Source organism: Ursus arctos, unplaced genomic scaffold (assembly GCF_023065955.2).
Source record: "Ursus arctos isolate Adak ecotype North America unplaced genomic scaffold, UrsArc2.0 scaffold_7, whole genome shotgun sequence".
Classification (NCBI taxonomy): domain Eukaryota; kingdom Metazoa; phylum Chordata; class Mammalia; order Carnivora; family Ursidae; genus Ursus; species Ursus arctos.
In genome coordinates this window covers 75288972-75311698 of record NW_026623089.1, presented here as the reverse complement: position 1 = coordinate 75311698, position 22727 = coordinate 75288972, and the positions used below count along the sequence as shown (strand labels likewise).

The window sequence follows — 22727 nt, the reverse complement described above, 5'->3', positions numbered from 1 at the left end:
AAGGACAAAACTCATATTAATTTTTATCTTATCTGCATGATAAAAAGGATTAAATAAAATAGACTGGGCAGAATGAAATACAGAAAAACCAAAGATTCTGGTGAAGTAAACCTGCCATATTATACATTCTGATTGGATGAATGTAGTTTTAAAATCCACAGGTGTGTGTGTGTGTGTGTGTGTGTGTGTATGCATTTATATGTATTTGTGTATATTTATCATCTAGCTATTGGCTTTATATACATTAGGAATGGATATAAAAGCTAAACCATCTTTTACCTCAAAAAAAAAAAAAGATTTTAAATAAAGTATGCTAAACAAGGTGGTATATGATTTAGGTAACATTTCCCTTCAGAATTTTGAGCTTTATATTCTTAGCCTCTAATATCTGAGTGGTTTTTTTTTTTAAAGATTTATTTGAGAGAGAGAGGAAGAGAACAAGTGGGGGGAGTAGCAGGGGGAGAGAGAGAGAATCTGAAGCATACTCAGCACCGAGCACAGAGTTCCATCCCAGGACCCATGAGATCATGACCTGAGACGAAATCATGAATCAGACGCTAAACTGACTGAGCCCCTAGGTGCCCCATGGCTGTGAGAATTTAAGTAACATTCAGTCTTTTCATACGCCTGCTAAAATACTAACAACAGTCCTTACTTTGCAGGATTATGGACTATATTCAATAAAATAATACCTGGTACATACAGTGCATTCAATAAATAATAATGCCATGGTTACTAATATTATCACTAATGCTGTACTGATACATTACTTAGAATTATGACCTCTGTTTTATTTGCCAGCTGTCACCTTGTTTAGGTGAGCAGACTTTGCGGCTTCATCCGTAGGTATGAGGGGCCATTTCACACGATGGCCTGTCTAGATAAAGTTGGAGACTGCATGGAATCTCTGTGACATACTGGCTGGAAGTTTGCAGTCGTTATATTCACAGTGACCCACTCCGCAGCATCCATCCCAGGTGTGTTACCAGATCACCACCTTCTCAGCGCCTTGAGTGCACTGCAGTGCAGTTACAACAAACTCCTGAGCGGCTTATACCAGAAGCACACCCATGTGCTGGTGCCCAGGCCTGGGAGACATGACCTGTGTCCACGGTTAAAGCCTAGTGGGCAGGTGGGCAGCGTGGGAACAAGGAATCAGTTTATTTTTCTGGACGAAGCAAGTTAATAAATACAAAATGTTCTTTGCTGTGAACCCCATGACAGAAACCCATTTTTAAACTCCCAGGACTGCACAAAGCATGCCCTCAGGTTTCTGGTTTTTAGTATCTTCCAGGTTCGTGTGGTAACTAGTGCATTTTTCAACTTATAAAAGCATGTCTTTGTATATTTTACAACATATTTTTCACTTCATCTAATTATTTTGCATACCTTTTTGTCTCCTATTATCTCAAAAGAGAAATATTAATATATTTCAAGGATGTAGAAACTAGACCCAACCTATAGATAATTGATGCGGTCATGTCCCAAAGATGTAACTACTCCCAGAAATTCCCCTTATGTTGGTACCAGTCATCTTCGTGGACAGTATAAAATGCTAGCAGTAATGGTAGGAAGAAGTGAGGGGTTGCATCAATTTTTGGGGGGTGTTGTTAGTCTGCCGTTTTGAGGTAAAGTAGTTGCATGTAATGCTTTCAGAATAACAGTCATTTTATTTGAAGTACAATTCAGCAAAATCTAGGATATGGTTGGAGCTTAGAAACCAGGGAGTACCTGGAGTAAATTTAACATGTATTTTGTGAAAATTTCATTTATTATAACCTCCATATAATTTGAATAAATATTTCAACTTTAATTAGGTAGTTCGTTACCTCAGCTAATCATTGAGCCGTTGACTAAGTTCAATATGTGATATGTGAAGATTAAAAAAAAACAAATAAAAAAACATGGACTCTGCCCTCAAAGAGATTTTAATTGGATTGATAGATATGACATAGTCAGTGACAAATTTACTACCACAAAAGTTAAATAGGGGCACCTGGATGGCTCAGTCAGTTAAGCGTCGGACTCTTGATTTAGGCTTAGGTCGTGATCTCAGGGTCGTGAGATTGAGCCCCAAGTCATGGTCGGTGCTCGCGTGGAGTCTTTTGAGATTCTTTCTCCCTCTCCCTCTTGCCCCTCCCCCTGCCCTCTCTCTCTCTCTTTCTCAAATACATAAAATAAATCTTTAAAGAAAAGAGTTACACAGTAATGATTAGTAACAAAGTCATAATTATATGCATTATTTATTTAACAGTTTAGGAAAATGAGTCAGATAAAATGTCAGATTATCAGAGAAGAGCATGTATTATTTTCTTGGCAATAGGTTCATGTGGGAAAATACCAAAATAAAACATTGAAAAAAATGGAGAGAAGTTACATTATAGAAATTATGTTCTCCATACATTTACCTACAAATAAGAAAACATTTGTAATTTTAACTGCATATAACCTTCCATGAAGTAAGATTTTCGTATCCATTTTAACATTGAGGAATTTTTCTTCTAAGTTAGAAGCTGTTCAGAAAATATATCTGTGATGCTTTTTGAAATAGTATGGAGCAATAGTTCATTTGGATAATTATTTTCAGGCAGTATGTTCTCTGTGAGAGGCACCTTCTTATTTTTAGGCACTGGGGACATAAAAACCAGGAGGATTAACATGGAGATTGATCTCATGAAGCTGAGACTATAGGACTTCAATCAGTTTGACAGGTATTTGTAAAACCACGTGTCATGACAGGAATATCCAGTTTCTTACGTAAATGCCTGTCAGACTCTCTCAATCCTGTCTAACAAGGGTCAGGTCTTCTCCCTGAAAGAGACACAGGAGTAAGAAGTAGTCAGCAGGGTGAAGAAGAAGGGCAGGGAGGAGGGAAAGTCATAAGCAAGAGCCTCCACCGTAGACTGACCACGAGATTTCCAAAGAATTTTTGAAAGAATCAGTATTTCTCATAAAAAGTTTATGACTACGATGAAGAGAAAAATATATACTAAATGCAGCAAATGTTGATGAATTTGTTGCTGGATTTACTAGTCCATCAGCGTTGGTTCAAGAGAAGGCTGGAGAAGCACAGAATTTATTGTTGAGTTAAAGAATATAGGGTTACAGTTCTCTGTACCTGCCCCGTTTTTGTTTACTTCAACAGCTCAGCAAGAACTGACTTGGCAGTTAGCATGGGCCATGCATAGTGCCTGGTGATTGAGAGGGACAGACATGCTCTTGTGCTCAAGGAACTCACCAGTCTCTGGGGGAGAAAGGCTGTCACAGGACCAGCGATGTGGGCTGGCATCAGATTGTGAACTGAATTCTGAGCACGTTGGGCAGTTGGAACAGCAACGTGGGGCATTTTTTTTTTTTAAGATTTATTATTTGAGAGGGAGAACAGGGAAGGGGCTGGAGGGGGAGGGAGAGAGAGAATCCCAAGGAGACTCCCTGCTGAATGTGGAACTTGACACAGAACTCGATCCTATGACCCTGAGATCATGACTTGAGCTGAAATCAAGAGTGGGATGCTTAACCGACTGAGTCATGCAGGCACTCCACTTTTTAGCCTCGAGGACAGAGATTACTTACTTCCCAGAAAAGCTGATGCATGAGCTATTTTATGAATCTGCTTCATTTGGAAATTTTTAAGTTAACTACTTGGATGAGGAACTAGAAATCCATTAAATAGGAAGCCCCATGAGATCACAGGAAGCATTTCATCTCACTGCTAGCTGTTTCTAACACTTAGAGGAAGATGGATGGATGGGAGAGAGAGAGAATTTTTATTTTATGAGTGAATGCAACCAAGCTAAGATAAATTTGATGAATAATAAAATTTAAAAATATATGTACAGGCTGGAAAAATTGCTGTCCTTGATCCAGGGAAATGCAGTAAGGATAAATATAAAGGCTTGCATCAATGTTACATAATCAAATACCCAAGTATAGGAGTGGATCAGCCCAGCTACAATGACACCTGTTCGTGTGAGCCCGTGGCATGGCATGGCTTATCAGAGAAAGCGGAGATGGTCAGACGGCAGCAGAGCACTGAGTGCCACGAGTATTCACATTTCACCAGTGTCAGTCTGTTTGACAGCTTCTCTTTGGATAATGGTGACTGGTGCTTAGTGCAACAGTCTTAGCAGGGACAGTAACAAGGCTAAATATGTTTGCAAGAAGGCAGTGAGTCTAACAGTGATTTAATGTGGAAGATGGAGTGGTCTACTCCAGTCCAGATTATGTGATTCTATCGAATTAGAGAACAGATTTTCATTGCAGTTGAAAAATCTACCAAGATAAATAACTTCTCTGGGTCATGGTTTCCAGCCTAAGGGAGTTTGGGGACAAATTCATTCTGTTTCTGTAATTTTTAACTTCAGAAGACAAAGGCAAAAGAATTATGAAGGAATATACTCTGAAGGAAAATACTAAATGCAGTATTTCTTTTTGTAAATGTACTTTCTTGGCTTCTATTTGGATTCAAGCCTTTATTTATCATGGAATCTTATTCATACATGGAGTGTAATTTATAAACCTTTTAAGTTCAGCCATTTAAAGTAGATATCACATTTCTAAGCAAAGCCTAGGGTTACAAAGAAACTTGGTTTCCATATTTTTATGACTTCAAATTCAAAATAAAACTGAAAAATGATCTTAAGAATCAAGAATATAGAGCACTTTGATTTTTAATATATTCTGGGTAGGAGAGAAAGAGTTTTGAATCAGAATTGCCCTTAGGAATGGAAGTGATAACACCTGATAATGTCTGGGGTCTTAGTACATTTGAGTAAACTTTCCCCATGACATCCCTAATGACAGGGTAGCCAACCCTTGGTGCCTGTTAACCCATTGCCATGGGGCAAGGAAGGGATAGCAAAGCAATCTGGTAGGCCTCATGAATACTTGAAAATAAGTATGTTTCACTGGGGTCAAGAATTTTAATCTCCTGAAAACAAAATTTTATTAACTTTATAAGGTGCCCATCATGTGTTTTCGGTTATGTTAAAGCAATCAAGAAAGGAAGGAATACGCATTTCCTTGAGTTTGTTTATGTACTTACTGTTGTTTTTTTTTTTGGCTTAGAAACCAATAAGACCACGTTGAGAAACTAAAATATGATACTATAATAAAAATATTTAAAACATTAAGAATAAAAGGAGAAATCTCAACATGCTTTGGGGTACCAGCTGTGGTAAAGTACCCCTAAAAGGAACCCTTATGTATGACGAACAAGAGCAGTTTGTGAAACATACAGCGTCATTTGTCTTGAATACATGACTGAAATACAAAAATAAGGAGTCTGAGCCACCAAGGTCAAACACCAACATGGTTAAATCCAAATATTTGCCTACCTTGTGTTTGCATCTGTGCCACTGGGCAGGATTAAGGGAAAACCCAGAAAGTCTCGTTTCACCTCATGTTAGCTATCACTGAGCTCAAAGGGGTTCTCCGTGCTGATCAGCAGTCCCTCTGTGTTTCCCTGGGGGGTGGTTCACTCTTCCCCTCTGTTAGATGACGTTAGCGTACTGTTCTCTCCTCACGAATCTCCCATATCTTCTCTCCATCCTTGCCTAGTGCTGATGATTTATTACTTTGGGGGAAGTGTCCACAGTCTCATTTCAGGTCCATCCCTTCCCTTGCATATACACCCCCATCCGGTTCCTTTTGGATCACCCAAGAGAATGGCTCTAGCTACCCCCTCTCCCTTCTGCATGAATGTGGTGTTTTGGTTTTTTTTTTTTTTTTTTTTTTTTTTCTCCATCTTCTAAAAATGCTTTGGATTCCACTGCTTCCAATCGCTGCCCCATTTCTCTGCCTCTCTTTATAGGAGGATTTCTCAGAAGAGTTGGCTTTACTCACTGTATCCAAGTCCTATTGTTCTCTCAGTGTTTCTCAAACTTGGCTCCCATTGACTCTCAACACTATTATAAACTCCAGGGAGACTGCTTGCTAAATCCAGAAGTCAGTCCTCAGCCTCTTCTTGATGGATTAGCAAGATCTGACTGTGATGAGTACTCTTTCCAGTGGAAACTTTGATAACCACACTTCTGGTTCACTGTGTTTTCTCTCTCTACCTTTTGGTGGCTCCTTCTCCCTGCTGTTTCCCATAGTGGCTCCTCTTCTCACCACCCTTTTGAGGTTGTGAAGCCCCAGAGCTCAGTCCTTGGGTCTCTCCTCTTCTCCATCCATATTGAGTCTACTGGGAACTTTATCCAGTCTCATGATTTAAATATCAGCTATTTGCTAATGACTTTTCAATGCACATCTCCAGCCCTGCTTATGTATATACACAGCCTTCTAGAAATCCTCACGTAAATGTTTAAAAGTCACCTCGAACTTCACCCATCCTCAGTAAAAGTCCATCTTTCCATCCTAGCTTGGCTCCTTCCTTCTCTCCCTGGCCCCTTCATTAGTAGTCCTTCTGTTGTTGTAATTGGTCAGAAAGAGTGTGGGGCCCTCCTTGAGTGCTTTTAGACTCTCACACCTCCTATCTGACTGCCAGAGGTTTCTCTTTGCTCTGTCATTGCATTCAACTCTGAATCAGACCACGCTCGCTGCCTTCATGGCCACCCTGGTCAAACACGGTCGTCCACCCACGTTCCCTGCAGCAGCCTAGCGAGGGTCTGTTTGCTCCACCCCAGCCTCTCCATGGGCTCTATACACCATTCAATAGCCAGCATGGTCTTTACAGAATTAAAGATTGGGTATTTTTTTTTCCTGCTTAAAACCCACTACAGCAACTTAAGAGCCAGGGAAACTAATGATTGTAGGCTTCTACTGTTCACAAAAGTTCTTTAAAATGTCCTTTTAAAGTTAACATGGCAGTGCATTCCTGGTCCTCTCTCATCTTGCCATAATGCATACATTCATACAACATCAGTGGCAGTGAAGAATAGGCTTTTGGCCACTTTACAGAAAACAGGAAAAGCAAAAAAGCTATTAAATTGACACTAGTATACTTTTTTACATGTTTACTGGATGTTCTATTTCTCATGAAGCAGAAGCATTATTTTCAGATCCTATCCTGATCTGGAGCTTAGTGGTCTTTGTCAGTATATGCTTAAAGGAATATCTATTTAGTAGTGATTCTGGGTTTTGTCATTAAAACCTCAGTGTGCAAATAATTGCAGATCATCAGGGTGACAGTTGTGTTAGATTAATTCCAGAAACTGTAGGTTTTGCTTTTGGGTTAAGACTTATAGGAACATAGCTATAAAAGCTGAATTTGATTTGAAATGCATTCTTTAGTCTTAATAAGATGGAAGAAAGAGTAGTATTTTGCCCTTCCTGTATTGTACATACTTACATCCAATATTTATTTTCAGATTCAAGAGATTCTCATTTCAACAAGTGTGTTCTAAAACTGAAGGTGATCTTTTAGTCACTGTTAACTGTAAGTAAATTTTCATTAGAAACATAATTTTCTATCCAAAGGTATTAAAAATACATTTGAAAAGATGATTCTATCTTTCATAGTCTAGTAAAATTCCTTTCCTTCATTTTAAAGAAAATGAGGTTTCTAGATTTCCTATTTTACAGTATGCTGAAATTGCTAGAAAATGATTATTATAACTTTTCATTTGCCAGTGATGATTTCAGCAGATACATTTACCCTTTGTTTTACACAGTGCATCATGTCAAGAAAGTTCCTATACTAAAGACTAATTTCAAAACTAATGCCATAAAGTACTGAGTACATAAAGTGTCTTTTAATTGAGAACATCTAGAGAAATCAGTAGGTAGAAAAACACAAAAAGATATTATTGAAAGTTAAAGGAGAATGATTAAGTTGGCAAGGATGTGGAGTGACTGGAACTATTACATATTCCTGGTTGGGGGCGTAAATTTGTACAGTCGCTTTGGAAAAGTGTTTGCTGATAGGCATGTCCAATGACTCAGGAATTCCACTAACAGAAATGTCCACATATGCTCACGGAAAGCCATGACAGGAATATTCATGGAAGCATTGTTCATGATATTTGAAAACTAAAAACAACATAAGTCACAGATGTCCATGAAAAGAAGAATAAACTGTGGTATACTCATGCAATGCTAGATTATATATATGGCTTGAAACATTTTAATAGACAAACCTGCATATGACAGTATGGATGATTAGTGAAATATAATTTTGAGTGAAATAATGGAGAAAAATTAGAACAAAGGAACATATACTTTATGATTCTATTTTTATGAAGTTAAAAAGCAGACAAAATTAAGCGATGGTACTTAAGTCAAAATTCTGGTTACCTTTTGGGAGTTTGTCCTGAAGTGGGATTTGGTGTTGAGGGGACTTTGAAGTGATCATAGTTTTCTCTTTCTGGCTTCTGGTTATACGGGTGCATTCTATTTGTGAAATTTTATCAAATTGTGTATTTATAATTTGTGCGTATTTCATTCATATATATATATCTTAGAGCATTTCATAAGTTGATGATAATGAGTATGGTTTATCAGGAGAGGATAGTTGAATGACTGGCTACTAAGTGGTCTCATTGCATGCCAATATTTTGATATAATTTATCTGCTGTCCAGCATTTGGTCTTTGCTGGGACCCTCTATGTTGACTAGAGTAAGGGATTCTAAGTCACATTAACTAAACTCACAAGAGCCCAATGAATGAACAAGAAGGTCGATATATTAATTGACAATGAAGAATATTGTTTTCCCTGACCTGCAATGTTCAAATTCCTTAGTTAGATTAGACCTTTAATTATCATCAAATTTTAGCCTTTCATTATCATCAAATTTTAGTGTGTATAGAATGAAAACAGAGTAAGGTGAAGGATCATGGGGAACTTTTCATCTAGAAGAGGTGACACTCAGTTGTGTATTCTTATGTAAACAGAGTTTTTGTTTCCAGTGGCTGCATAAGGGTCCCACACATTAATGTCTGTCTGTCTGGAGGATGCCAGGTAAACCATACCACCTGGCACTGTTCTTTTCTCTAACATCCAAGCTCCATGCTTTATTCCCATTAATGCAAGTTTTCAGTAGGTGGAATGCAATGCAGATGATAATGCGTCCAGCTATAGGAACATACGCTGTTCAGAAATAAGAGAATGTATGCCACTTCAAGAACACAGATTTCCAAACCTCTCCCACTTTTTGTCAGGTCCTCGAACACAGTAGCCTCATGGCACAGTTAGAACAAAACAAATTAGTATTCTCTTTGAGAGAATCTCAGTGTTTTCAGTTAGTTTGGAGAGAAACGTGATGATTTCACAAGCCCCTTCCTGCTATTCCTCATCTTTTACTGATGTGCTTTTAAAGTGAGGCAACTATGGGGGTCAGACAAAACAGAATGAGAATGGATTATAAATTCACATGCTGGTGCCTTTGCATTTTCCTCCGTATCTCTGGGGAGACCCATTCCTTCAGCACACTTGTCGGCTGGAGCAGAGACACCCACTCACTTACTTGATAAATTCCAGAACAAAGGAGTATTTATCTAAGTCAGTGGTCCAAGTCAGCAGGACGATAGTATGATTTTCTAGCATGCTGACCTCTCAGCAGATTTTATAAGGAGAAACTAGAGCAGAGAGTTAAAATGGCATCAAGGATGAAGTCAGAAAGACTTGAAAGGCTTGGCTACCCACAGTGAGGGGCAGTCAACAAGGCAGGAGGAACACGTGCCAGTTAATACTTTGAAAAATGATCTCATCACATCAGTGCTTGTCCTTTCCCAACTTTTCTTTTCATTTTTCTTTTTAAATGTAGGCTCCATGCTGGGCGTGGGGCTCGAACTCATGACCCTAAGATCAGGACCTGAGCCAAGATCAAGAACTGGGGACACCTCACTGACTGAGCCACCCAAGCGTTTCAGTGTCCTTTCCCAACTTTTACAACATTTGTCTCTAGCAGTAATTTTGAAAGTTGGTTATTTACAGTGTCCTTCATTAATTGCCATTTTTACTTGGATTTTCTTATTTTTCTGAGAGTTATGTCAGAGCGTGGAGAGCAGAAATTGCTGCTCACTCTGTTTTTCATCTTCTGTGATTCTCGGCAGTATCAGGCACATACGTTAGTCGTTTAATAGATGTTTTGTTTAGATTTTAGTCTTTTGAATTAGCAAAGTTTCCTAGTAGGAACAAGGGACAGAGGATTTCATGGTATAGCAAAATAATGATTCCACCACTGAAGATCTGGTAGGACTGAGATCATAAAGGGAACATTATAACAATTTTCCTTGCTTTGTCTTTTCAGAGCTAGTCAGGCATGTAGGAATTATCTTGTTCCCCACCACCATCTTTTATTTTATTGTGATAGAACTGAGACTTAGTTTTGTAAAATGGCTTCCCAGGGTCAGTGGTTTATTATTACAGAGTTGGATCTAGAACCCACTGTTCTTTGTGAACTTGTATTATTGACGTCTACATCATTCTCATTTTGCATTTGCGTCGTGATAAAAGTTTGGTTCTGTCTTCTTGTTCAACTATAATACCCTAGGTAAGACCCGAACAATTTTTAGGAGTTTTGCTTATTTCCATCTGTCTCTTTTCTGTGTTTCCTTAGAATAATGGGCTATTCCTTACAGTTTGTACTTTGAGTTGACATAAAAACAAAAATGGAACAAGATCATGTTTTAGTAATTATTTTTTCTTTGGAAAGGAACTCTTCAGTGTTCTATGAGAAAAATGCTGGATCCTTTTACTTTTACTTCATGTTCTTTCTTCTTCCCTTTATCCTCTCCTCCTTCCTTTACAATGAAATATTTAAATTAAAAGTATTTCATCTCTCATCATTTTACCAGATTAAAATAGACTACCATGATTAATACAATAATTTTTCTTGCAATTAAAAAAAGATTTTATTAAACAAATTCATATATCAAATCAGGGATATAGCTTTTGAAAAGAGTGAGAAGAGACTAATCCTTTGTGATTATAAGTAATTTTTTTCTTTTCTAATTTTCAACTCCTATCACTGTTAAAGAAATCTAACCAGTCCCCCCCCCCCCCCAGAAGGAATTTCTTTCTCTTGGTACCTTTTCAGCTTTGAAAATAAGCAGCATATAATGTTCTAGCTATGCTGAGTCACAGCTGCATTCTAGATCCAAAGTCCAGTAGTAAGTTGTTAGAAATAATAGTCATCATTTCTCAAAAGCCCGGTTATGACATTGAATTCTGCCTTTTTCTTATCGTCTGTAGTAATCTTGCTTAGCAAGAATAAGGTATTGTGCTAGTGTTCAAATACTTTTTTTTTTCTGGGGCGCCTGGGTGGCACAGCGGTTAAGCGTCTGCCTTCGGCTCAGGGCGTGATCCCGGCGTTATGGGATCGAGTCCCACATCAGGCTCCTCTGCTATGAGCCTGCTTCTTCCTCTCCCACTCCCCCTGCTTCTTCCTCTCCTACTCCCCCTGCTTGTGTTCCCTCTCTCGCTGGCTGTCTCCATCTCTGTCAAATAAATAAAATCTTTAAAAAAAAAAACAAAACTTTTTTTTTTCTTTTCAGCCGTCAGACTATTAAATAAAAGTGAAAATCATATTTGCGGATTATATTGTTGGATAGATACTTAGTTTCATTTGCTCATTCACAGTGCACATAGAAGGTTATCGGTATTGGAGAGAATCATTACTTTTGTGTGGAATTTAGGAGAGACAGGATAAAAGTGATGCTTTTTAGAAAGCAGTGTAAGAGAGAAGGCAGAGTAGAAGAGCTAGACGCCGTTGAAGGGCGCACTAAACAGCCACCCAGTCATTGTTTCACTTTTCTTTGTGACAACATCATTGTCATCTGGGTCTGACCAACAGCTTGGTCTTCAGTTGCTAAGTGAGTTAAAAGCCAGGTGGTGAGTGGTTAAGAGTGTGTTTTCCAAGTCCAACAGCCCCTGTTTAAATTGAACTCAACAACGCATTAGAAATGCAACCTTATACAAGTGGCTGAAACATTCTAAATCGAATTTTCCTGGTTTATAAAGCAGCAGTCCTAATATTATCTGCATTAGTGGTGGTTGTGGAGATTAAATAAGGTTTTATGCTTGTGGGAATTTAATAAGGGTGGTAAGTAAAAATAGTGCAGTGTTTGGAACATGGTGACCACATGATATCGTTATAACCCTAATGGCCAAACTGATCTCCTGTGCACATAGATAGAAACTGTGGCATAAATTATAAACTAGGATTAACATTGGGCGTTAGGTCGTGTGAAGGAATAGGTATGTCACAGAAAATAACGCCCTGTGGCAGCGTTGGGAATGTGGTGGGAATAAAGAGAGAGAAATACACGAGACAGAGTGAAGGAAGCAAAGATGAAAAAGGAGCTTTCTCCATCATTAAAGATAAAAGGGCTAGCCTTTTATCATTGGGCTAACCTTGTCATTTTTTTTCGTTAGAAGTCTGAAAAAATAGGCGTGGTGAAAATATAGAAACAAGGTTTTCTATCCTAACACGATATAAAAATCTTAAAATCTGAGAGATTAGACTAAGGAATGTTCTCAAACTGGAAAATGGGCAGAAGAATGGGTTTGAGGGGAAAGCCTTTATGTGGAATTTGAGAGTCTGCATCCAGAGCCAGATGTAGACTCTAGTCCTGGAATTCTGTGACAAGAATGTGTGGAACGCCAAACGGGATTCTTCCCTGACACTCTCAGGTCATTTGTATGTAAAGAGTAACTTGGGCAGAAACAATGATTTTCAATGTGTATTCTGTAAACGTTGGGGTTTCCAGATCAAACAAGTGTGGGAAATGCTTGGTGCAGTCTTACCCGCTCTCCGTTCCCCACGCGCCTGAGCTCAGTAAGGAAAGCTCAGGAAGTCCTGCAGTCAAGACACCTGGTTACTCTTATTTCACTCAGTCCTTACAGATTATTTAAACAGGAGGGTCCTTTTGCCCTCAAGTGGAGTGAACTTTGGGAAGACTCGAGGAGAGGGGACTTGTCTTCTTCCTGTTAAGGAGTCCGTTTCATGAGCTGCCCATTAGCTTCTGTGGGAAAACCTGAGCGGTTAACTGCTCTCCTTTGACTCCTGTGGGAATGATGACTAAGGACAGGGGAACCTTGAGCTATTAATTTATTTTGACATGTCTTGAGGGAAATAGGAAATCCAGTTAAGCTTACTAGAGCAAAGCAAAACGTGGCATTTGTATTGTGTTGTACTGTGATACAGGGATATTCTTAGAAGATCACAAGTGATTGAGTGTATCTATATCATAATAAATAATCGGCAACAAATAGGGAGCTATTGAATTTGTACTTCTATATTGTTAATACTATAATGGGAGATTTACTTTCCTTAAAGCCAAGTGAAATCTAGCTCATATTTTCCTGGTACAGATGAATAAACAAAAGTATAAAAGTGGGAATGTCTCAGAGAATTGTTGCCACTTATTAGAGATAGGGAGCACATTTGTTAGAATAAATTTAAGACATTTCCTGTTTTCGCTTGCAGAAACCATTCTGTAGGTTATCCTGCCTAATAACTGGTCCTCTGGCCTCAGAGACTGAAGATGCACAAAATTAGTGATCAATTGATGGCCATGTCTTGAATATTAGCCATTCAGTATACCCTTGGATGAAATAGGTCACTCAAGGAATAATGAACCTTGCCTAAAGGCTGAGATCCAGCCCTCAGAGGAAGGAGCATGGCTGTGGGTCTCTGATGAAGTTATTAAACTAGGTTGGAAACAAGTCTGCTCTTTTGCTCGAGAGGGAAACTCTGTGTCTCTCAGTGCTGGTCACTATACCACAATCCTTGAAAAGATAGTCAAGACAAAGGGGGTGCGGCAATGTGAAGGGCCCATGGAGAATAGTTTCTCCATAAATTTACATATTGTCAGAAATCTGTACCATTTTGGCATTTAACATTTTCAAACTTACATTCTCATTCATCTTTGTAAGCCCTATCCCCACCATCTTCTTGGCAACTACCATAGTATTTATTGATTTAATTAAAAAAAATTTTTTTTTAAAGATTTTATTTATTTATTTGACAGAGAGACAGCCAGTGAGAGAGGGAACACAAGCAGGGGGAGTGAGAGAGGAAGAAGCAGGCTCCTAGCGGAGCAGGGAGCCCTATGAGAGGCTCGATCCCAGGACCCTGGGATCATGACCTGAACCAAAGGCAGACGCTTAACGACTGAACCACCCAGGCACCCTATTTATTGGTTTATTGATCATACTTAGAGAGTTAAGAACTTATGAAGATAGCAAATAATATGATAAAAAAGAAAACCTTTTACATAAAAGGCAATTTGTTCCTGTTGTCCATGGTTTTTTTTTCATTTATATAACACATTTGTATTTATAAAATGAGCCTTCTGTGCCTATCTAGTGGCACAGGGATAGAGGAAGAATGGTATGATGATTACATGGATGACATTGTCCATGGATGTATTTCAGAAGCTTGGTGAATGTTGGATTCAGTTCATCTATTTCATTTTTTTAAATGAATGAGTCATTACCAAATTTCTCAGATTCATAATATTTAAAAAAAATCTACCGCACCGCTAAAATTTAGTGAAAACAGGAGAAAGCAATGCAAATTAACATACCGAAGGTCTTTAATAGATTTTTTTTAAATATCATGAATCTGAGGTGAGCTGTTTAAAAATTCTTATCCTTGCCATTATTGGTAAGTGTGTATGTCAGGATATTGCACAATCAGAAGGAAATGAGAATTAATAACCAAAGTTGACACAGATATGCAATTAACATCTATCGGTCTTATTTTCAGGTTTTAAGAGATTGTCTTTATAAAGTAAAACTATAACCATACAGGTACTTAGAAGTAAGTTTAGAATACCTCCCCTCCTCCGCCCCAGATACACGTCTTTGTTTGGGTACATGTGCTTTCAAGAGAGGCTCTATTGCCTGAAAAATATTAAAATCCTTGAAGAACATCTGTTGAGTTCCCATATTAATAAGGCAATGTAGGGTGTGAAAAATCCTTTATCTCGTAATAACTTAGATGTGTAACTAAATAAGCATTCATTTTTAGCATGATTGTGGGGCATCTACTATGTGCCAGGCATGATGCTAGTACCCCAGCAAACAACACATACAGACACCCCTTCCTTTGTGGAGCTTATCTTCTAGCAGTTTACATTCTTTGTTAAATAAAAATTCAGCCACACTCTGCGTTTCTTGTAGAAGAAGAACAAGATGTATTTGAGGTTTTCATGACACTTCGTGTTACTTGCAATTGGCTGTATGTCTCAAGTACTCACATTTCTAGTTAGGTGTAGAGGTTTTGGTTTGCTTGTTTTTTAATAATGTTAAAGTGGAATGGAGATGGTAGATAAAAGAAACAGTGAAGTTTTGTGCAGAATCATAAAAATAGATGCACTAAATTTCAGAATACTGAACCTGTTTTCACACCGATTCCATGATTAAAGGGCACTGCGTTACTCTGGTGACCCGGGGCGGGGGGGCGGTCTATAGCAGTGGGTAAGGGGGGCTCTCAGAGTGCCCTGTGTGGAAGATGGGGCCCGAGCCTGGGGGCTCCCCCAGCAGTGGGCCAGGAAGGGGGCTCTGGGACCTGTAAGCTGATGAGCTCTCCCTTGCTGCCCGCTTTCTGTCTCACTGCCAGTAATGGAACATTTCTTGCCATAGGCCTGTTACATCAAAGAATGATCTGGATCTCTGTTACCTTTGTATGCTGTTTCCTCAGGCTTGAAGCACTCCTCTAGAGTTGCGGAATTGAGCAGCTCCTTCTGCAGATTGACATTTATGGAGTAAACCCTGAGCTGGTGCTCGTCCCCACCGTTTTCTAGCTGCAACATGGACAAGTCACTTACTGGCTTAGTTCTCCGTTTTGTTACTTAAGAAACAAGGACAAACTAAGAATACTTTTAAGATCAAATGGTCCAATGCTCTGAGTATTTGTGAAATCATTTTGAGAAGAACATTGAGGTGAAATTGTCAGTTATTCTGACTTATTTTCCAATTTCCTTCTCATTACTAAGTCAGTATGTTAGAACACAAAGGTAGAGCGATTTTTGTCATGATTTTCACATTTTCTTGCCGAGCTGGGACGTATTGAGGTGTTATTCTACTGTAGTGACTGGAGCAGAGACTCTAGAACTACACAGGTGGGTTTGAATACATTGTTGTCATTGTCTTGCTGCGTGACCTTTTCATACCTGTTTCCTCACTTCTAATACGGAAAAAGTCATAATGTCTGTGCCACTGGGTTGTTGGGAGCACGTGCAGGCACGTACTTCATGTTATTTATATCTTGTCTTTGAACAAGTTGCTTGACCTCTCTGCCCAGTTCAGAGCCAGCCCATACTAAACTGGGTTGTTAAACGTTCAGGAATTTTGTAAGCCGATTAAGTGGAGTCGTTACTAAAAGTTAAACTCTGTAAATTCACAGCTTATAAAGTATATTAAAAACAAAATTTACAAATCCTCAAAACTTCATTACTGTAGCATCTTGTACTATCACCTGTGCTCCTCCGACGCAGGTAGACATGGACGGCCATTCCTCTGAGTGGTATAAATACCCCAGGGCAGTGTGTATACACCATGGAAATTGGCAGCATTACATTACAGATTGAATCAGGAGTACCTACTTATGGGACTCTTTTAATGATCCATTGATTTATTATAGGTCAAGTACTTAGAAGGGTGTGACTCAGGTTATGCTCTCTCTAAGAATTAGCAGTTATTATGATTATTATCCCAGCAGCGTTTTGGCATGCCAGTGAGATATTACAATCCCAAGAGAACTGGCACCTGAAATAGTTTCTTCATCCAGCTCTAGGCCAACCTATTGTCCGTGGGATTTGTGTTGGCCAGTGGAGGACACCTTGATGAAGTTGTCATGTGTTACTTTCATAAAGAATACAGTCATGTTGGGCATTGTCCTTGGAAAGGTGTTGTCTTCACTAAGATACAGCCATACCAATCATCTCAAGTTCACATTTACTGTGAATATTGTTCTTGCCTTGTTTTTGAGCAGGACTGAGTTAAATTTAGTCATCGCCAGCATCCCAAATCATGTGAAAAAACAGGTTAAAAAAAATGAAATATTTGGCAAAGTGTATGTTGCCTGTTTAATGCTTGTTTGACCAAGTTAGGAAGTATATACCTTGTTGTAAGATGGATGCTAATAAGCACAAAGTTTTCAGAAATTTTGTGAAAACTGTACCTCACAGGAAATGAATGTGAATAATTTTAAATAAGAATATCAAATAAGTAATTAGAACAGCTGACGTGGGTTTTCCTACCGTTCTGTTTTTCATAGGGGACGGGGTCACCCTTGAAGTATTCTGCATTCCTGGGGAAGTCACTAGGTGTTGCCTGTGTGCATGGGCACGTGAAAGAGACTGTTCCCATGAAAATGACAGGGCTCTTCGTAAAAAAGTCCAGAACCAACCATCAAAGTTACGTTTAACTGGCAGTCTTAGGGCCAGCCAAGTTTTCTGGCCACTGGTGTGAAGCCAAATGCCAATTCTGACATTATTTCAGCTCAGTCAAGCATTGGATTGTTACAGGTAAAATATTGCATGAAGCATTTTTAATGCGTCATATTTTGTTCGAGAATTCCAGTTAAAAATAATGTTTTTTAAATAACTTGGTCTGTGGTAGTCTCTACAAAAACCAAAGAGAAGTTACAGATTTCTAAATTGCAGGGTAAAACCTTTAAAAACCTAATGAGATTTGTAGTGTTTTTAAAAATAGCATAATTATTTTTTTTAAATAGCATAATTATTGTTGAACTATATCATAACTATTTTAATAATTCCTCTCACGTTCTAGGGGTTTCTTTCTTTCTTTCTTTTTTTCTTTTCTCTTTTCTTTTCTTTTCTTTTCTTTTCTTTTCTTTTCTTTTAGAGAGAGGGGTTACAAGCAGGTGGGAGGGCAGACGGAGAGGGAGAGAATCTCAAGCAGACTCCCTGCTGAGGACAGAGCCCAAGGCAGGGGCTCCATCCCATGACCCTGAGATGATGACCTGGAGATCACAACCTTAACCAGCTGAGCCACCCAACACCCCTCAGTGTGGTTTCCTAAAGAGTGATTAATAGGTTGAAAGTATAAAGCATTTAGTAAATGTTTGTGATACATGTTGAAAGTGGTATCTACTATATGGAATTTTTTGTTTTTCATTTAAGAATACTGGCTGGTCATTGATCCAAAGAATCAAAAATAATTATAATGATCTGTCTTAGCATCATTAAGCCTTATGAAAAGAAGGATTTGGAGAACATAGATATATTGACTAGAGGCTGAGAAGATGAACTTGATGATTTTCTGAAATGCCTTTATGACTGACAGCAGGCCTTCCTCGGTCCATAGCCCTGTAGGGCTTTGTGCCTTATCTCCCCTCTGTATTTAAGCACAGCCAGAGAGAGGGGTCTTGATGATGCTCTTATCTGCACAACAACTGGACAGGAATTACCTGTGAATTGGATGGACCTCTAACGTATTTTCAAGTTGTTACTTCCGATTTCTGTTTTGCATTGGGAATTGTCCCAAATAAAATAAATGCACCATCATTAGATGCTGAATGGTAGGCCTGGTGCCATATTTCATTTTAAAACATTTTTTATATTAATAGACTTTAGTTTTTTTAAGGAAAATTTTAGGCTTATTGAAAAATTGATTAGAAAATGCAGAGATTTTCAAATACCTCCTGTTTCCCCCAGTCCACACAATTTCACCTAGTATTTACATCTTCTGTTACTGTGGGCCGTTTCTTAGACTTGATGAACCAATATTGATATACTATTATTACCTGAAGTCCATAGTTTACATTCGGGTTCATTCTTTGTGTCCTACATCCTGTGGGGTTGTATACAACATATAATGACATGGAGCCACCTTACCTATCTCATACAGAACCGTTTCAATGCCCTAAAATTCCTCCATGTTCCCCCTGTTCATCCCTTCTGTCTGTGATGACCACCAAACTTTTGATTGTCTCTATAATTTATCTTTTCCAGGATGTCAGGCAGTTGGAATCAGATGGTATTGAGTCCACTCAGATTGGCTTCTGTCACTTAGCAATATGCTTTTAAGGTTCCTTCGTGTCTTTTTGCGGTTTGATAGCTCATTTAATTTTAGTGCCAAATAATATTCTGTTGTCTGGATGGACCACACTTTATCCATTCACCTTCTGAAGGACAACCCTGGTTGTTTCTGAGATTCATCAGTTATGAATAAAGCTGCTATAAACAGTCACATACAGGTTTTCATGTGGTTGTAAGTTTTTAATTCATTTGGGTAAATATCAAGGAGCATGATGACTAGATTATAGGGCAAGAGTTTGTTTAGTCATGTAAGAAACTATAGTCTTCCAAAGTGGCTGCGCCATTTTGCTTTCCCAGCAACTGTGAGTGAGAGTCCCTCTGACTCCACATCCCAGCCAGCATTCGCTGTTGCTGGAGCTTTGGCTCCTATCTGTTCCAGTAGGTGTGGAGCCGTATCCCATTATCCTACCTTAGCTTCCATAATGACATATGATGTTAAGCATCTTTTCGTATGCTTATTTGTTATCTACACGTCTTCTCTGTTGAGGTATCTGTTCAGGTCTTGTGCCCATTTTTAAATGGGATTGTTTGTTTTCTTGTTGGTTTTAAGAGTTCTTTGTATATTTTGGACAGCAGTTCTTCACAGTATTTGTATTTTACAGATATTTTTCTGCCTCTCTGTGGCTTATCTTCTCATCCTGTAACTGCTTTTCACAGAGCAAATGTTTTTAATTTTAATGAAGTCCAGTTTATCAGATTTCCCATTTATGCATTGTACTTTTGGTGTATTTAAAGTCATCACCAAACATGTCACCTAGATTTTCTTCTATATTTTCTTTTAGTGTTATAGTTTTTAATTTTACATTTAAGTCTATGATTTTAATGAATTTTTGTACAAGTTATAATATCTGTGCCTAGATTCTTTTTTTTGGTGGGGGGCATGTGTATGTCTGGTTGTACAAGCACAGTTTGTTGAAATGACCCTTTCTCCCTTGGATTGCTTTGCTCCTTTGTCAAAGATGAGTTGACCCATTGTGTGATTCTGCTTCTGGACTCTCTATTCTGTTCTGTTGCTCTATCTGCCTCTCCTTTCTCCAGTACTCCACTGTCTTGTTACTGTAGCTTTATAGCAAGTCAGCAAGTTGAGTGGTGTCAGCCCTGTATGTTGTTCTCCTTCAATATTGTGTTGGCCGTTTGAGGTGCCATATTTTATTTTTAACAAGTACTTCCTAAGCACTTTGCTAAGAATACCAGATGCGGTGGTGAAAAAGAGAAGGCCTCTACTTTCATATGGTCTCCAGACTGGTTTGACTTGTATGTTCCAGAAAGATTCCCGACACCCCCGAGATGTCCTTTTTGTGCTAGTTGTTCTTACCTATACGGTTGACCTTCCTTTATCAAATCCTTATGCTATATGAGTTATATTTATTTTCTTCATTCTCTTGCTTGCTTATATTCATTGAGTGCTGCTATATGCCAAGTGATTTTCTCATCTAATCCTAATAATAATAGATAATGTTGTTATCCTCATTTTGCAGTTACAGAAAATCAGTCTCAGAAGTTTAAAGAACTTGCCCCAGGTCATACAGCTGCATGTGGCAGAAATGGGACCAGAGCCTGGATCAGTGCATCTAGAAGCCAACTCTGAGCCACGGTGGCAGAGCTCCTCCTTCTCACTTGAGTCTTTCTGTGCTCTTTCTTTACAGTCACATTTAAATGTTTTTTAAAGATTTTATTTATTTATTTATTTATTTGAGAGAGAGAGAGAGAGAGAGCAGGGGGCGGGAGAAGGAGAAGCGGACTCCATGCTGAGCAATGAGCCCGATGAGGGCCTCGATCCCAGGACCCTGAGATCATGACCTGAGCTGAAATCAAGAGTCAGATGCTCAACCGACCGATCCACCCAGGTGCCGCTACTGTCACATTTTTAACGCTACATTAGAGAGGCATGTGTTTGGGAGAAGGTCTGTGTGTGGGGAGGTGATTGTTTTACTGTTTTCATATTTTTAAATACGCCCACAGGGCCTTCTTCCCGAGCTGCGGATAACTTTGGGGTGGCAGGAGGGTCTTGGCCTTGTAATTGAATGGGAATTCTGATCTTTCCTCTTGGTTGAGAACCAATGGTATATCCCCTGAGATCGCTGTATATTTGATGGGGGAAACTTGCTGTCTTTGTAAAGTGCAGATTTTTATAGCTTGACAGAATTAAATTCAGGAGGCATCTCCGTAATCAATGCTGCATCACACACTTCCTTGTGCTCACTCCATCTTTCCGAGCCTTATGCTCCCAGCACGTGTTCAACCTGTCATCATGTCTGACCTTCTCTGATCAGGCTTTCTTCTTTAGAGGAGTGGCTGGCCCTCGTCTTACAGAGCGGTGGGGACACCAGTACCCTGTGTGACCCCAGCCTTTCCTCAGCTGCTTTCAAAGAGACTAGGGGCCTTCAAGAGGTCTCATGGCCTCCCCCCGCCAACAGTCACACCAAGTCTCTTTCTCCCATTTCATTAATTTTCTCCACAGGGTTTGAGAAGAGATCAGTAACCGCTGCGCCACAGAGATTTAGGGTCGATTGTGTGCAGGCAAGAGGCCTGGGAGGAACATGGCCAGAAGTCCATTTTGGGGCTGAGGTTGTTCCAGGAGGCACTTGATAACTTTCCAACAACCTCTGGAATCACTTACGTATTTAGTGGTAAAAGGCTTTGTGTCTTTTTAAACTATTTTCCCAGCATCACAAAATAACATTCGGTAGATAGGTCTTCAGTACGCAATTTAAAGGTACTTTGGTAAGTACCATAGATGACACAAAAGTGACAACTGCTCTCAAAAACCTTGTTTAGAAGAGAAACACAGCCACTTCTAACATTAAATAGAAAACAGCAGTACATTAAGAACCGGGGATGGGCAGCAAAAGGGCCTAAGGAGTACCGGGAAGCTCTGGGCTGTCTAGGGAACAAACAGATAACTTCACGGACCCTAGTGTCCTGGGGTTTGTAGGTTGTAGAAATAAAGGGTATGGGGTGGAGAGATCATGAACCCCCACTGTCCTTCTAGAAGACGCCAGTCTGGCTAGGCCCTTGGGGGGGTGTGCGTTAGGGACATCAGATTCTACCAGTTCAGGGTTTAGGGACAGTGTAGGCTAGGAGCGCCAAATCTGTCAGTGTTTTAGGGACAGGAGCCTCTCTTTCTCCCCCAGCTCATTGATCTCTGTGTGGTAGGGAAGTGGTTCTTGAAGCCCCAGACCCTGGAGGAAGGGGTACATGAGGTGGCACTGACTCTGGGGAAAGTGGTTTGACGTATGTGTGGCCTTTGGTTAAGTTAACCTTCAAAGAAGAGGGCTGTGATTCTCATGAAGGGCCGGGATTTCTTGGGCCCCTTCAGAGTTTAGGAAAGTCAAAAGTCAAACTATTTTGCCCTGGCCGAATGTAAGCTCTGTGAGGGCAGAGACGTTTTCTGTTTTGTTCAGTAGCTCATCCTGAGAACCTGGGACCTAGAAATGCATGCATCCTGTACTAGTGGGTTCAACGTCACACATACCTGCCGCTCAGTTCATTAGTATCCAGTGTCAAATACGATCAAGTGTTGGGGCACAAGGGACTCTACCAGACATATGAATTAAGTTCTGAAGAAGCAGAAATAAGTAGTTCTCCAAATTGCCATGTTGATTCCCATCTTTAATGGCTGGAATATTACTCTTTTCTCCCCATGCACAGTTTCCTTCTTTTTGGTGCCTTTGGATGATCATACCTCAAGCTAGTGTCTGCGGTGCCTAACCTGTGAAATAACATGAATTTTCAGAGCACTCTCCAATTTGGCAGCACTATTCCTTTTGCA

At 39.4% G+C, this 22727-nt stretch overlaps 1 long non-coding RNA gene across 1 annotated transcript in view; it reads left to right on the top strand.

Annotated features, from left to right (window-relative positions):
• Window positions 1–5764: 5764 nt before the first annotated feature.
• LOC130543079 (uncharacterized) overlaps window positions 5765–22727 on the top strand; it is a 108106-nt gene continuing 91143 nt past the window's right edge. Inside the window, exon 1 of the long non-coding RNA XR_008958097.1 lies at window positions 5765–7378. This is a non-coding gene — a long non-coding RNA (uncharacterized LOC130543079). The remainder of the gene's footprint in view (window positions 7379–22727) is intronic.